This window comes from Taeniopygia guttata, chromosome 1 (assembly GCF_048771995.1).
Source record: "Taeniopygia guttata chromosome 1, bTaeGut7.mat, whole genome shotgun sequence".
In the NCBI taxonomy this organism is placed as follows: Eukaryota; Metazoa; Chordata; class Aves; order Passeriformes; family Estrildidae; genus Taeniopygia; species Taeniopygia guttata.
In genome coordinates this window covers 45,845,642-45,860,129 of record NC_133024.1, presented here as the reverse complement: position 1 = coordinate 45,860,129, position 14,488 = coordinate 45,845,642, and the positions used below count along the sequence as shown (strand labels likewise).

Here is a 14,488-nt window from a genome sequence, read left to right as displayed (position 1 = left end):
TAATTCTGTTGTGTTTGAAGAAAAACTATTGTATTTGAGTACCACTTAGTCCTGAGAAAATAATCATGTTCCTTTATGACAATGGACATGAAAAAAGTCCAAGTCCTTTATTCATAATATCACTTTTCTTTTTTCCTAAAATATTTGTCTTCCTCTCAAGATGTTTAGAAATTTGCTTAATCACAAAGGCTACCTCCAAAAGTGTTGAGCTCTCATTAAAATTCCATATTTGAATTGCGGGAGAAAAAGATGAGTCTGTATATGGGAGGCAGTTCTTTTCATTTCTTCAGTTTGGCTGCTCTGTCAGTCATCCTGAACATCTTGGTTTCAATGTAAGACATAAAAAAATCTACAGTATAGGCATGAGTGTCCATATTTTTAACAAATTGAAAGCTAAAAATGTAAATGTAGCATTTGCAGCTAAAATCAATGGAGGCTTTCAAATGGAAAAGAACAGAAAGAAAGAACAGGGAAAGAACAGGGTCCTACACTGGCTGGTAAGTAGACAGACATCTGTAACAATTCAAATATGTCTAGTTTAAATTACTAAGACACAATCCTTAGAATTTGCACAGATAGTTATACCTCTTAAATTTAAAAGGACTTGAATGTGAAGGTTGTTTCTTACTGGTTTTGAATAACTCTAATTGTGCTACCTGCATGGAATTGGTCCTAAATGCATAGAGGTATTCTGATGTAGCTTTTTTTGGTTTATTTTTTTAAATATCCTTACTAATATTAAATCAAGTTTTTAGAGCCTCAGATGTCTGTAATCTAAATATAAGTTGAATGTATAAATACAGAAATCCTTTTATTTAGTAAGTGACACCTAATCACTAGCTTAAGCATTGATAACTCTTTATAAGGACTGTAGCATTTACAGAGTTATTTTTATTTCTTATCATTTGCTACTCCATTTCTCCAGTGTAGCAGATTGCATCAAATCTTTAGGTCCTGATTTTGACTCAGTTTAAATTAAAAAAAGTGAATATATATAGGGGATGGGAAGGGCATATCATGAAAAGATATAAAAAATTATAATAAACCTTTCCAAAAAGACTATAAAGTTGCTGAAAAGCAGAATATGAAATGTGGATTAAATGGGCCAGACTGCTTGTTCTTTAGTGACCTCTGAAAAAATTAAATGTGCAGCCAAGTCAGGAATTAAATAGATCTTTGTCTGCTGTCCAAATGGACACTCTTATTGATTCTGCTTAGATATTTTTGTTTAATGTTCCAATTATCTCCCTTTGCAGCTACATAAGAAAGATATAAGCTATTTCTACAGTTCTAAATGCATCCACCCAAGGGAATAATTGCTGGCTCCAAAGTGGTGCAGATTGCATCTACATACCCTGTTTAAGGCTAGATCTCCACAGAACAGTTATGCCATGGCCAAACAGCATTGCACTTGGGCCTCAGCCCCTTTGGGCTGCCACAGGATACCAGAACAGTTTAATAGATGGAGGGTTTGTTTGTTTGTTTGTTTGTTTTTGATGAAGTTATTTGTTTGGGTTTTATTTGGTTTTGTTTATTTGTTTCTGTTTTGCTTTGTCAGGGAAGAGAGAGGTGGGGACACTGATTTTAGTTGATACTATCTGATATAATATGGCAGCTTTACTGGCACTTGAGGCAGGTGTATATATATTACAAGATGAAAATAAAAGTAGATGTTTCATGCTCAGTAATGTTTCATTTGAATGTCTGGAGACATCTGAGAGTGAAACACATGCAGGAGAACCTTTCAGGACAGGGCAATATGAACAAATGAACCTGGTTTAAGGTTGTATATCTTACCTTTTATATATAAATTCCTGAAGAGATATGTTACAACAGCACATGAAAAGAGCTTCCTTTTTCTAGCCTTATACCTGGAACTTAATATATATAACAATCAATCAATTACTTAATTGATTATAATTTATAATTTATGATTTCTGGTGGCCAAGGCCCTGTGTTGAGACAGAGAAGGGGCTAGGTGATTGTTTTAAATAATTTCTATTATAGTATTGTCAAAAGCTTCTGACTTCCATTTGTTGAACATAACTAAACTGATCTTTATCTAATTCTTCAATTTATTTTGTCAGCAGATTTAGGTTTAGAAAATAAATTTCTTCATTTAATTTAGTTGAGATGCATTTTATCTGTTCCAATTTTTGGCCACTAAAAGTTCAGTGCATACGCTTAAGCAAGTTAGATAAGGCTCACATTGTAGACAGAAATGAGTGTGTTCAAAGGGTAGATCATTTGACCTACTTAGCTATTCACATGAAGAATCTTTCTAGGTGTGCAATTTTACCAACATTGATTACCTTACTCAGGATTAGATATTTTAGATCCCTAAAGACAGTATGGCAAGGCATTAGACCTTTATCTATTTGTTTATTCATTTGTTTGCTGTGTTGCATGTTAAACCCAGGTTGTTTACATTCTGCAGAAGAGATATATGAATAATCTAACATTTTAAAAGAAAGCATAGTAACTTGTTATTTATAAAAGGATTACATTATAAGTATGTTTTTTTTTTTTCTTTTACTCCTTTTGGATGGTTTCTGTGGCCTCCTGGTCCTTGGAGACATTCTTTTTACCTCCTTTTTTTTCTTAAACTGTTTTAACTAAATTCAAATACGATCAAGTTGGCTTTCTCCACCATAATGCTTTGGAGGCAATTTCCTCTTCATTTTAAATTTGTCACTAGGGAAACCTTTTTCTTTCTCTCAGCCAAACAGATGGTTTATATTTTCATTTTTTATTTTTTCAGTGTTTCCACTAAAAAGGTCAAGATCATCCTTGGAAAAATGAAGTTCTGAATTTTCTTCCACTATCTAAAAATAAAAGCGTATAGATTTTTAACATCCTACAGGTTGTTTCTTTTTCTTCTCAAATAAAACTACTCATAGATGACTTTGGCCCTTGTCATTGTAATACCTGAAATTCTACAAGCTACTAATGAGATTGTCCTCTGGCCTTGCATGTGAAAATTCTTGGACAGCCTTGAAAGGAAAGAGTAGATTTTGGACTGATTAAAATTAAACTTTATCTTGAAATCAGGGAAGAAAGCACAAGGTAGATTAAAATACTTTCTCCAAATTTCACTGAAGGTTTAGTCATATGAGCCAATAATAATAGTCTAACAATTTATAGCAGCGCATAGAAATATGAATGTGTACAGCTGTCTCATTTCACTTGTAGTACATGTTGATTTATTTCTAAAGTGAAATACTTGATGCCTATACAAAATTGCAGCATTTTGCATTTAAGATAAACATGCAGGAATATGCATGTGTACTGACAGTTACATGTCTACCAATGTTCTGTAATTTTTTGCTGTTCAAAACTGAGTTTTAGTATTATCATGATTTTCTCTATCAATTGAAGAGCAATATTAGTAACAGAATTTTTTATTAGTCTACCACATAGAACAATAGGAAATAATATCAAATTGTTCCAGGAGAGGTTTAGACTGGATGTTAGGAAAAATTTCTTCACTGAAACGGTTGTCAAACATTGAAACTATCTGCCAGGGGAAGTGGCTGAGTTTCCATTCCTAGAGGTGCCATGAGCACATGTGGCACTTAGGGACATGGTTTAGTGGTGGACTTGGCATTGCTGGGTTGGACTTCATGAACTTACAGGTTCATACCAACCTAAATGATTCTGTGATCCTACAATTCCATTTATCTGGTTAATCACACTGAATTTTAGGAATTTTTGTCTTCTCATCACATGCATTCCAGTCACTGTTCCAAGCAAGACTGGAGATTCACAGGAGTATCAGCCTTTGCTTAAGAACTTCAGACTTGTTCCAGGTGGACAACTGTAGGTCCTCTAAATTTTATTTTCTGTGTATTGTGTATTCCATCAAAATGTCTCTAACTGAACTAGATTGTTCTTACAGAAGGTTCCTTCTTACTGAAGATTTCTGTTCCTGAAGTTCCTGAGCTACTATCTTGACATTCAGGCACTCAATGTCTTGAAAATCTGCTGAAGTGTACTATTCTTTAGTGTATAGGTCTGACTTGGTAAATGCATAAAAGAGCTTTGCTTCTGGATTTGTAATTACATGAGCTGGAATACAGTGCTGGAGATTATTTGCTCACTGACCCCAGTCCATTAAGCTCTTTCAGTGTTGTTTCCTCCTCAATTATGGCATTTTCCATTTTCATGCTCTTATTTCCATCAGCCCCTTGACTTCGCCTTCATGAACTACATCATTTGTAGTTAACTGAAATCTGCGTCAAGGGTTTTTTTTGGCAGTATCTAAACTAACTTTAATCTCTGCCCCTATACTTGCTGAATTACCACACCACTTCCTCTTTCTTTGTTCTCTTTTTTTATTTTTGTGGCTAAAAATCTTTTTACTGTTTGTTTTAATTTCCTCTGCAAGGTCCAGCTCAGCTTGATAGTTGGCAAGTCTTACTTTTCTCCTACATATTCTGACCTTCAAGACATATCTTTCTATTTAGTCAGTCTGTTCTTGCTGTTCCACATAAACTCCCAACTTACTCCAATAAATGCTTTTTTTTTTTGTTTTTTGCACTGATGTGATCAAGGTCAAAAATGGGTAAATGGATATCTATTTTCAGCAATACAGCATTGGCCCACATCTCAACAGCTGCAGAGAAAGATCACAAAGAAGACTTTATTCACTCCTTGGTTACCAAATGATTCTCAGCATGAATGAATAGTTATCTAGTTAGGTCTTGTATATTTTCCTCTCAAACATTTTCTCTCTACTTGTAGTACACGTATTGGCTTTCAATCTGTGATTTAAAGTAGCTCCAAGATTCTTTTTCAGACAAGCTTTTAAACCTTACAAATCCTCTCAACTGTCACTGATTTCCTGATTTTTTCAAGAATTTTGTTATTAAAACAGAAAGTATTAAAAAATATATTTGCTTTTATTTTTCTTCATAGTATAACTTAACCATAATCTGATTATCATTACTTAATTCAAGATATTTTTTCTTTTTCCAGTTGTATATGAGTTTTTATTATGTCCTGGTCATGAAGATATCATTGTTTCTGATGGTTTTGTTATGTAAAAATATTGGCATCACACAATTTTTTTGGAATATGGTCTTCAATCAATATGTATGGTATAGCAACATTGTATTATTCTTGATACTATATATTTGAGTACCAATCAGAGTATATTTGGTATGATTGGTACTCAAATATCAAGGGTATATACTACACTCTGATTATTAGTAAGAACTTAATTAAAATATGACCCCAGTTTTTCAGAATAAATTAAGAAACCTCTTTCTAGAACTTTTTAGTGCCTTTCTGGAGTATTTCTACTCTGTTGTCAAGATTTCCTTTTCCCTCCATCTTTGTATTATTAAGAGAAAAGATAAAAACTTTCCATGTTGTTTACTTCTCTAATAAATCCTTAACAAGATTGTTGACTGGATAACCTCTCTGAGAATTTATTCACATGTTCCTTACTTTGTTCCATCAGCATGATTTTTATTGCTTCTATATTTGAAAAATCTACCTTTGAAAAAGCTACCTCCCAACAGAGATAATGCACAACAAGTACACAACGCTCACTTGTCCTACAGGTCCTCTTGCCCTTCCTACTTATCCCTTTCTTATAATGGAGAAATCCTTGGCATCCTTGTTCTTCCAGTAACCCATGTGCCCTGATTTCTTCTGCAAAGACTTGAAACCAATTAATCTAGAATCCAGGTAATATTCCATTTGTGATCTTGCATTTTAGGATTCTTGAACATTCACTTTTCAGGAATTTACTTGTGTAAGATATGAATTATTTTTTCCAGCTCTTACAGATCTATTGTTTACTTAATAAACAGAAGGGCATGAAAAAAAATCACTCAAAACCCCAAAACAATAGTATTTTTATTCTTTCCTCCTCCTGCATTCTCCTTTCAAATTTAGAATCATACTCTCTGTGCTAATTAAAATCAAGAAATGATGCTACAAAAACTTTAGTAAACTAAGAATTTAAGCTCTGCAGCAGAACATAACCTTGAAGTAGCCTCTCAAAGTCCTATTCTTATTCAAAGTGGGTTTTTTTTTGTCATAAAATATTGAAAAAGAAGAGGGAATAAATCTTAGACTCTATACCTAATTTAACAAGTTACATGTTAAATAGTCTTCACTCAGCAGAAATGCTATGACAGAGACATTATTTAGTGATTTATCTAATGGCTTAAAAATCCTGCTAAAAAGAGCTCATATCAAAGGTGATGAATGAAAATGTTCAAAATGTCAGCTTTAAAGTGACCCCTGTTTGTGTCTTTCTTAATCAGAGTATTAGTATAATGCAAATAGATAATTTTTTTTCAGTTAATGAACTGTCTGCAAATTCATTTATGGAACCCTTTAGTAAATTTCAAAACATGTGATTTATATTTAAAGAGACATTACTTAAAAAAATATTCTTCAATTTCAATCCTTTTGTTGTTTTTAGTTCTACAAATGACATTCGGGATGGTTTTGTATATCCTCATTTTAAAACTGAAATTCTTTGACTATTTTGCAGCACTTATTTACAGCAAAGAATTCTTTGCAGCTCTTCCTGTGGACAGAGAGCATGAGCAGATGGTGTCCACTCAGCCTTGCTGTGAGTACTTAGTTACCCCATTAGGGATGGGTAGGTCAGAACAGGTCAAGTGCACTGTGAACCATACTGATCTCTAGTATAACTGCATATAGGAACTGTACAGAAAACCTTGCTTTCCTGTGTAATGTCAGGACCTGGGAAAAGTTGCTGAGGTTTTTTCTCATCCTTTTTTACATCCCAGTAGATCCCCTGGGCTACTTTACCATGTCACATAAGAACACAACAGTTTGGCCTTGGGTGAGTCCTAGATTTATGCCTAAAAATATTTTATACACACACTCGTGCATCTGCATGTCTGATATATGCTTATATAAAGACATATGGTAAAATTATTGCTATGACTAAATTTCTAGGAAAACTGCTACTATGCTACAAAATTATTTTTTAAACAACTCCTGTTTATGTGCATGTGGCATCAACATAGAAATAATAGAAGAAAAAAGTCTTAAAGAATGAAGAATGAGAGAACAGAGCTGATACATGCATACACATATACATACATACATATATATATATACACACACACATATATATATATACACACATATATATATATATACACATATATATATATATACACACATATATATATATACAAGCTGATGGAGAAGTGTAAAATTGAAGACACCAGAAATTATTTTGGAAATTTCTAAAATTTAAATTGATCTCTTCCTGCCTTAGTAATTTTTAATTTGAATGGACTATCTATAAATGCATTATTTAAAATAAAAAAGCAAGTAAAAACAACAGCCAAGTAAATTTTAATGCATTGGTACATCCTTGCAAACAATCCAGAATCTTGTACATTTACATCTGTCCACAAGGATTAGGCGAAAACACTTTATTAAACCATGGTTAAGGTTATGTTATTCAAAAGTTAGAATTATGTTTGCATGAAAACTGTTCAATGATTCTTTATACTCATATTGCCAAGAACCACTCAAAATGGTCTTTTTTGCAAATAACTTACAGTTAGCCACATCAGAATTGGCAGGATTAAGCTAAATTATCTTTTGATATCTAAAGTCTTATACTTCCAAAGTAATTCACTGGCAGAGACAAGAAGTTAATGTCCAGGAAATTCACATGCATTCCCAGTGGCAGCAAATCTTCAGGGCAGTGAGCATGGGAAATAAAGAATTCTTATTTGTGTTTCTTCCAGCTTCTTGCCATGTTTCCTCATCCCAGCCAGAACTGCACTGCTAAAGATTCCACAGTGGCCAGTGAAAGGATGAATGGAATTTAGTTCTCTTTTGTGAGCTGTGTGGGGAAAGAGAAAGGACACAGTAAAGCTTTTATTGACCCAGCTCCAAATCCAGTGTGTCTAACTAGGAAATTGTTCATTCAGATGGAAGCCAAAAAAGTGTCTATGCCTCAATGCGGCTGAGACAGCAAAATCAATTCAGAAAACAACAGATCTGTTTAGTAAGGATTCAAAGGAAGAAAGTGTACCTAAAACAATAAATAATATACACAATAAGGCATTTATATGGCATAATATTTTATTAAAGTGTCAAAAAATAAAAAATCCATCAGCTTCTACCAACACTAGCTTTTCACAGGCCAAAAGGCTGAAGTGATTTTAAAAATTTAAAAAAGCTACCTTAAAGGGCTGAAAGACACATGAATTTGCTGACTGCTTTCCATGTAAAAATTATTTTGCCATGATTTCTGCCTTGCTTACATTGTAAAGAATACTTATAAAGCCACAAAATCTAAAAATGCTCAACTCTTTTATATTATCCTTCTAATCACAACCCTGGGATTTTTGCTGCATACAGCCTTACAGCTCAAGAGCAAAGCACAAGAGTGATGTTGACCTCCATAATGTTTGGCTGCATAACTGGTCTTTTAAAATCAAGGATGTACCTGAATATGCTTCTAGTCCAAACTTTTTCTCATAAAACATAAGTATTCCTAAATATGGAGACTTAAATTACTCTGTGTACATTTCATTTAGTCAATAATTTATCTATCCTTTCCCCTGAGTAATAAAGCAAACTCAGGGTGAAATGATGCCTTTTTAAAATATCTGAGTTGAGGGGATGGTATCCAAGTCCTAAAGAGGTATAAAGTCTCCCATTTTTCATGCTTGGTATTATCTGGTTGTGGAGAATTGTAATGCAACTATTTTCACATTTTTCAATACTAATTTGTGTAGCAGAGCATGAACTTAGCATACTTAGCCCTCATTTGGCATGTAATTGCAAAATACTTTATCAGTAATGTGTAAGACATGATTCATGTGTTCAGAAGAAGCATGAAATAGCCCTTTTCAATTAAAAAGGGAAAGAAATGAACTTTGTTCATTTTTATTCCCTTACAGCAGGGTCAACATCCTTATCTTCTCATGTGCCTTCTTATCTGTGCTCCTGCACTCCTCCTCATCTGTGGCAGAGATGATCTGTGGAATTTCCACATCTTCCCACACAGTTGTTTGTTCCCAGAACTCCACCTTTTCCTCCACTCTTTCTTTCCAATTTTATAATCATAAATCACCTCCAGTTTCTCTGATGCTTCCTTGTGGAGGTGGTGGACTTTTTGATTCATATTGGACTGAGAACTAAGTTATAAGAAGAGGAGATTGTGGAAAACAGGAAAACTTAATGAAACACATGGCAGTAGTTCTAACAATCTATTTAAAATACCTAGTGTGATAGACTCTGCAGACACTCAGCAGTGACTGCAGAGCAGATAATTTTGAGAGCCATCATGCAACACATACAGCACCACCAGCTGATCAGGCCCAGCCAGCATTGGTTTAGGAAAGTCAGATCCTGCTTGACCAACCCAATCTACTTTTCTGACCAGATCATCTGCCTAGTGGATGTGGGAAAGGCTGTGGATATTGTCTGTCTGGACTTCAGTTGAGACTTTGACACTGTCTCCCACATCATTCTCTTGGAAAATCTCGCAGCCCATGGCTTGGACAGGACCACTCTTTGCTGGATTCAGAACTGGCTGGATGGCTGGGTCCAGAGAGTGCTGGTGAACGGTGCTGCATCCAGCTGGGGCCAGTCACCAGCGGGGTTCCCTAAAGGTATGGATAAGGAAATTGAGTGAACCTTCAGTAAGTTTCCAGACAACACCAAGTTGTGTAGGAGTGTTGATCTACTAGAGGAGAGGAAGGCTCTGTAGAGGAATCTTCATGAACTGGATGCATGAGTCAAGGTTAATGGTATGAAGTTTAATAAGGTGAAATGCACTGGACTGGGGTCACGATAGCATCAGCACTGCTAGAGGCTTAGGGAAGAGTGTCTAGAAACTGCCTGTCAGAAAAGGACCTGGGGGTGGTTGACAGTGGCTGAATATGAGCTAGCATGTGCCCGGGTGGCCAAAAAGGCCAACAGCATGCTGGCCTGTATCATGATTAGTGTGGCCAACAGGATCAGGGAAGTGATTGTCCCTCTGTACTCAGCACTGGAGAGGTTACACTTCGAGTATTTTCTCCAGTTCCCAGTCCCCCAGTTCAGGACAGCTGCTGAGTGAGTCCAGAGAAGAGCAACAAAGCTGGTGAAGAGTCTGCAGCACAAGTCCCATGAGGAGAGAATGAGGGAGCTGAGGATGTTCAGCCCGGAGAAAAGAAGGCTTGGAGGGGAACCTAATCACTTTCTACAACTATCTGAAAGGAGGGTGTCACAAGGAGCCACTTCTCTCAGGCAGCTAGTGACAGGACAATAGGAAATGGCTTCAAGCTGCGCCAGGAAAATTTCAGGCTGAGCATCACGAAGAATTTCTTCACTGGAAGAGTCATTAAACTTTGGAAAATACTGCCTGGGAAAGTAGTGGAGTTGCCATCTCTGGAAGCCTTCAAGAAATGATAGTATGTGGCACTTAGTGTTGTAGTTTAGTTGGCATGGTTGGCATAGCTAGCATGATCTTGGAGATCTTTTCCAACCTTTATGAATCTATGATTCTGTGATAGAGATCTTAGTTCTGAGAATGTATTAATCCTGGATGATTCATACACATATTTCTTCTACTTCCAGCCTTATCCTTTTATACCAATCGCAGTGCTACAATGCCTGACCGGTGGGAAGAATGATGCACAGAATTCCATGATGTCAGAAGTCTAATTGATTACTTTATTATACTAAAACTATATTATACTATATTACAGTAATACGAACTATATCACTACTAAAAAAAATCCGTGACTCTCTCTGCTGAGAGTCCTAACACAGCTGTGACCTAATTGGTCAATCATTCCAAAACACCATCACCAGAATCCAATCAAGCAATCACCTTGGGTAAACAATCTCCATAATACATTCCGCATGTGCACAACAACGAGCAGCAGCAACTGAGATAAGAATTGTTTTGCTCATTCTTTTCTCTGATTCTCTTCCAACTTCTCTCAGGAAAAATCCTGAGAAAGTTAAGTCTCTCTCTGTTCAGAGGTTATTTAATTTAAATAACCTTTCTTCCTCACGGATATTTATTCACCAGTGGTTTTATACAGGGTAATAATACCTCTACCCAACTTTTGTTCTGCTAGACCAAAAAAAACTGTATTGTTGTTATTTAGTCTTGGACAAAAGGCTTCCCTCATCATACCATCTGTCCTTCTTTGAACATCTGATTTGAAATAATCTTCTTTTAGACAGGTGAATGAAACTTTACACAGCAGTGTCCTTCCAGGCTCTTGGCATTTATGCTTCTCTGTCTTTACAGGAAATTGTTTATTAATACAGCCCACAACCATGTCTACTTCATCTGCAGCAAATGCACAACAGTAGAACACAGACACAAGCTTCAGTTACCTGCTGATCAGAAATCTGATTTCTGCTGAGTTCACATATCAGCAATAATTGTCTCAGTAGATCACTCTACTCATTTTTGAAATGCATCTGTCCCTGGGAGGAAAACTGTTTTCAAGAGAACAATAGCCCTATACAATTCTTTTGAATAAGAAACAACATTATCCAGTGAAACTTTGAGTGTTTAGCAGGAAGCACAGAGCAATAAGAGAGAACAAGTGTTTTTGTAGTTTCATTGCAATGACAAATCAAACCTAGCCATGAAGCTGAAATTCTGCAATGCATTGCCTAAAAAAATTCAACTCAAATGCATTGTATATATCCAGATATGCAAGGCAGGACCTCAGTTTTACCATAACTGAAAATGAAGATAGGCAATATCTAAGATACTCTCCAAGATACTAAGAAATACAATAGGATAAAAGATTATGTGAAGGATTTGAATGGGAAGGGAAGGGAAGGGAAGGGAAGGGAAGGGAAGGGAAGGGAAGGGAAGGGAAGGGAAGGGAAGGGAAGGGAAGGGAAGGGAAGGGAAGGGAAGGGAAGGGAAGGGAAGGGAAGGGAAGGGAAGGGAAGGGAAGGGAAGGGAAGGGAAGGGAAGGGAAGGGAAGGGAAGGGAAGGGAAGGGAAGGGAAGGGAAGGGAAGGGAAGGGAAGGGAAGGGAAGGGGTCTATGACAAAAAATATATGCTTATAACATACTTCAGGGTACTTTATTTCACATTAGTCTCTGAAATAACTCATGTCCTCATAGTTGTTGATTTCCTCATTATATGAATAAAACTTTATTTCCATTCAGTAATTTCTCCTTCAGTACTTAGGTGTTTTACCAACCTTGTGCCATCACAATTCTGTCACTATATATTTTTAAAATAATACATTAGGTATATGCTCAAACCTCCAGCTTTCTCTTGGTATAAAAGGATTTTCAAATGCCTCATGGTTTGCATGACAGAGGGACCTCTGTGTCTCTTATGTCTCTCCCCTGTTCATTAGTAGTTCTTTCCTCTTTTTCTGGCCTGTGCTTTTTACTTTGTGTTCCTCTAGATTTTGCATCTTACATTTTGACAGAGAAGAAAGCAAAACCTCTTTTGCTTTCTTCTTTCTTGCTTTCTTCTGTGCTTGTATTCTTTTACAGGTATACATTTCTGTAAAAATTTTTATATATTTTGCATAAGACAAGTGTTTGTAATTCAGATTATGGTAAGAGGTGAAAAACTTTGTACACCAAAGAATGATGTTCACATCTAGTATCATAGCTGGTGTCACAGTGTATAACACTTCTTAGCTCTCTAGGCATGCTTAAATTTACCAAACTGCCTATAAATATACTCCATGATCTTATTTTAGGTTTTTCTCTCCTCTATTTCTATCAAAGTCTCCATTTACACTTTCTACCAAGTAGAAAAAATTGCTGGATAAATTGAAATGCTATAGTGAGTGAGACAAACTTTCTTCTCTAGCTGGACACAGTTCCTCCCCATTTTCACAGTGTTGGATAGCTGTGGATTAGTATACAAGCTGCTTTATCTGTGTTTTTTGTAAGCTATGCCACTGACCTCTACTGTCTGACATCCTCCAGCTCTGATTTTCCAGCTGCACAAAGATATTTTGGCTGCCTTATATTTGTGTCATACACCTAGATGGATTGAGAACATTAGAGACTAAAGAACAGATCTCAAATCCTGCACATCACTTAGACCACTCCCTTGATTGTCATCACTTACTCTACTACAAGGCACATATATTTTCATTTTCATCCTTCTGAATATGTTTTCGGATTTCTTTCTCCCCTCTCCTGTCAATTCCTTTCAATTGGCCATTTAAGGAGCTCATTTACACTGCTGTTTCTCTCAGCCATCATTGCTTTTTTTTTTGACCCATATGACTGACAGAAAGCAAAGTGTTTTGTGATCATATATACCAAAGGTGGACCATAAAAAAAAAGGCTGGAATGTTATCTTATTATGTAAACTTGCTCAAGCAGTACCTTCTTTCACTAATAATGATAGGATTCATGTTATATAAGCAAGGAAATTAATGTTTTAAACTTCATAAGACATCATCTTTATGATACATTAACTGTATTAGATTTTAATAAAAACTTTGCTAATAAATAAAGAACTAGGATATTTGGACACAAACATTATTTTTATTATGTGAAATGTCATCAATTACAATTTGGGGTTAGTTTTCATGTTTGGGGAGGTTTTTGTTCCTTTTATTTATTTATTTATTTATTTTATTATGGGAGAGCTTTTAAAATACCTCTGCTAAGGGAAATAAACAGATCTTTGTCAATTCATGGCATAATGATATGAGCTTAAGCTGTACTGAATAACTATTTTAGAATGTCTGAATTCAGTTGAACACTGTCTTTACAGTGAGTTTGGTATAATTATTTAATTAATGGAAATGAAGTATTGCTGCACTGAAGGGTTTGAATAGGTGTTGAAGAACACTGGGGGGTTAGGCCCATGGCTTGGCTGCAGCTCAGGGTAATTCACATATTTGAATAATGAAATGGTGAATTTTCATTGCTTGTCTCTCTTTTCCTTTTTTCAGCTTTGTAACATGATGGAACCAAAGAAATCTCTCTTCTACCAGACAGTAAGAACCTAGGTTGCTGGCACAACATGTCAACTGCATAAAACCCCTTAAAATAAAGGTGGCTCATTTCCAAGTAAACTTTTTTGGCATTTGGGTTTTTTCCTATGTTTTCATAGAAAGGACTGGCAAAAATGGCTTGTGGGAGGTTTTGTAATCAATAAACCAACAGGTTGTAGAGGGATTATGAATCAGACATTCATGCTAAGCAGGTGAGAAATGTACACCAGCATTTCTTAATTTTAAAAATATGAAAATCTCTAGAAGAAGTACATAAAAGTGTTAAAGGCCCTATTTAGAAAGGATCTGCTTAGCTAAGAATTGGTTGCTAGGATTGTCACAAAGTTGTTTCCAAATCTGCTTCACTGAAATGCTAACTGGGTGAAAAACATGTTCTTAATGTTAAATGGACTGCCTAGGATTAAGCTGCACACTTTCCATTGAATCAAATGAGGCCTGTGTAGTTAAATTTGAATTCAGTCCTTTGGAAACACTCATTGTGCATCACGAATACACCAATGTTTCAAGTA

The 14,488-nt window shown here is 35.6% G+C and overlaps 1 long non-coding RNA gene across 1 annotated transcript; it reads left to right on the top strand.

Annotated features, from left to right (window-relative positions):
* The first annotated feature begins 277 nt into the window (after positions 1-277).
* LOC115494904 (uncharacterized) lies at positions 278-14,039 on the top strand. Its single transcript, XR_003959922.4, has 3 exons — positions 278-497; positions 6,512-6,592; positions 13,917-14,039. It is a non-coding gene; the product is annotated as an uncharacterized lncRNA (long non-coding RNA).
* The last annotated feature ends 449 nt before the right edge of the window (positions 14,040-14,488 follow it).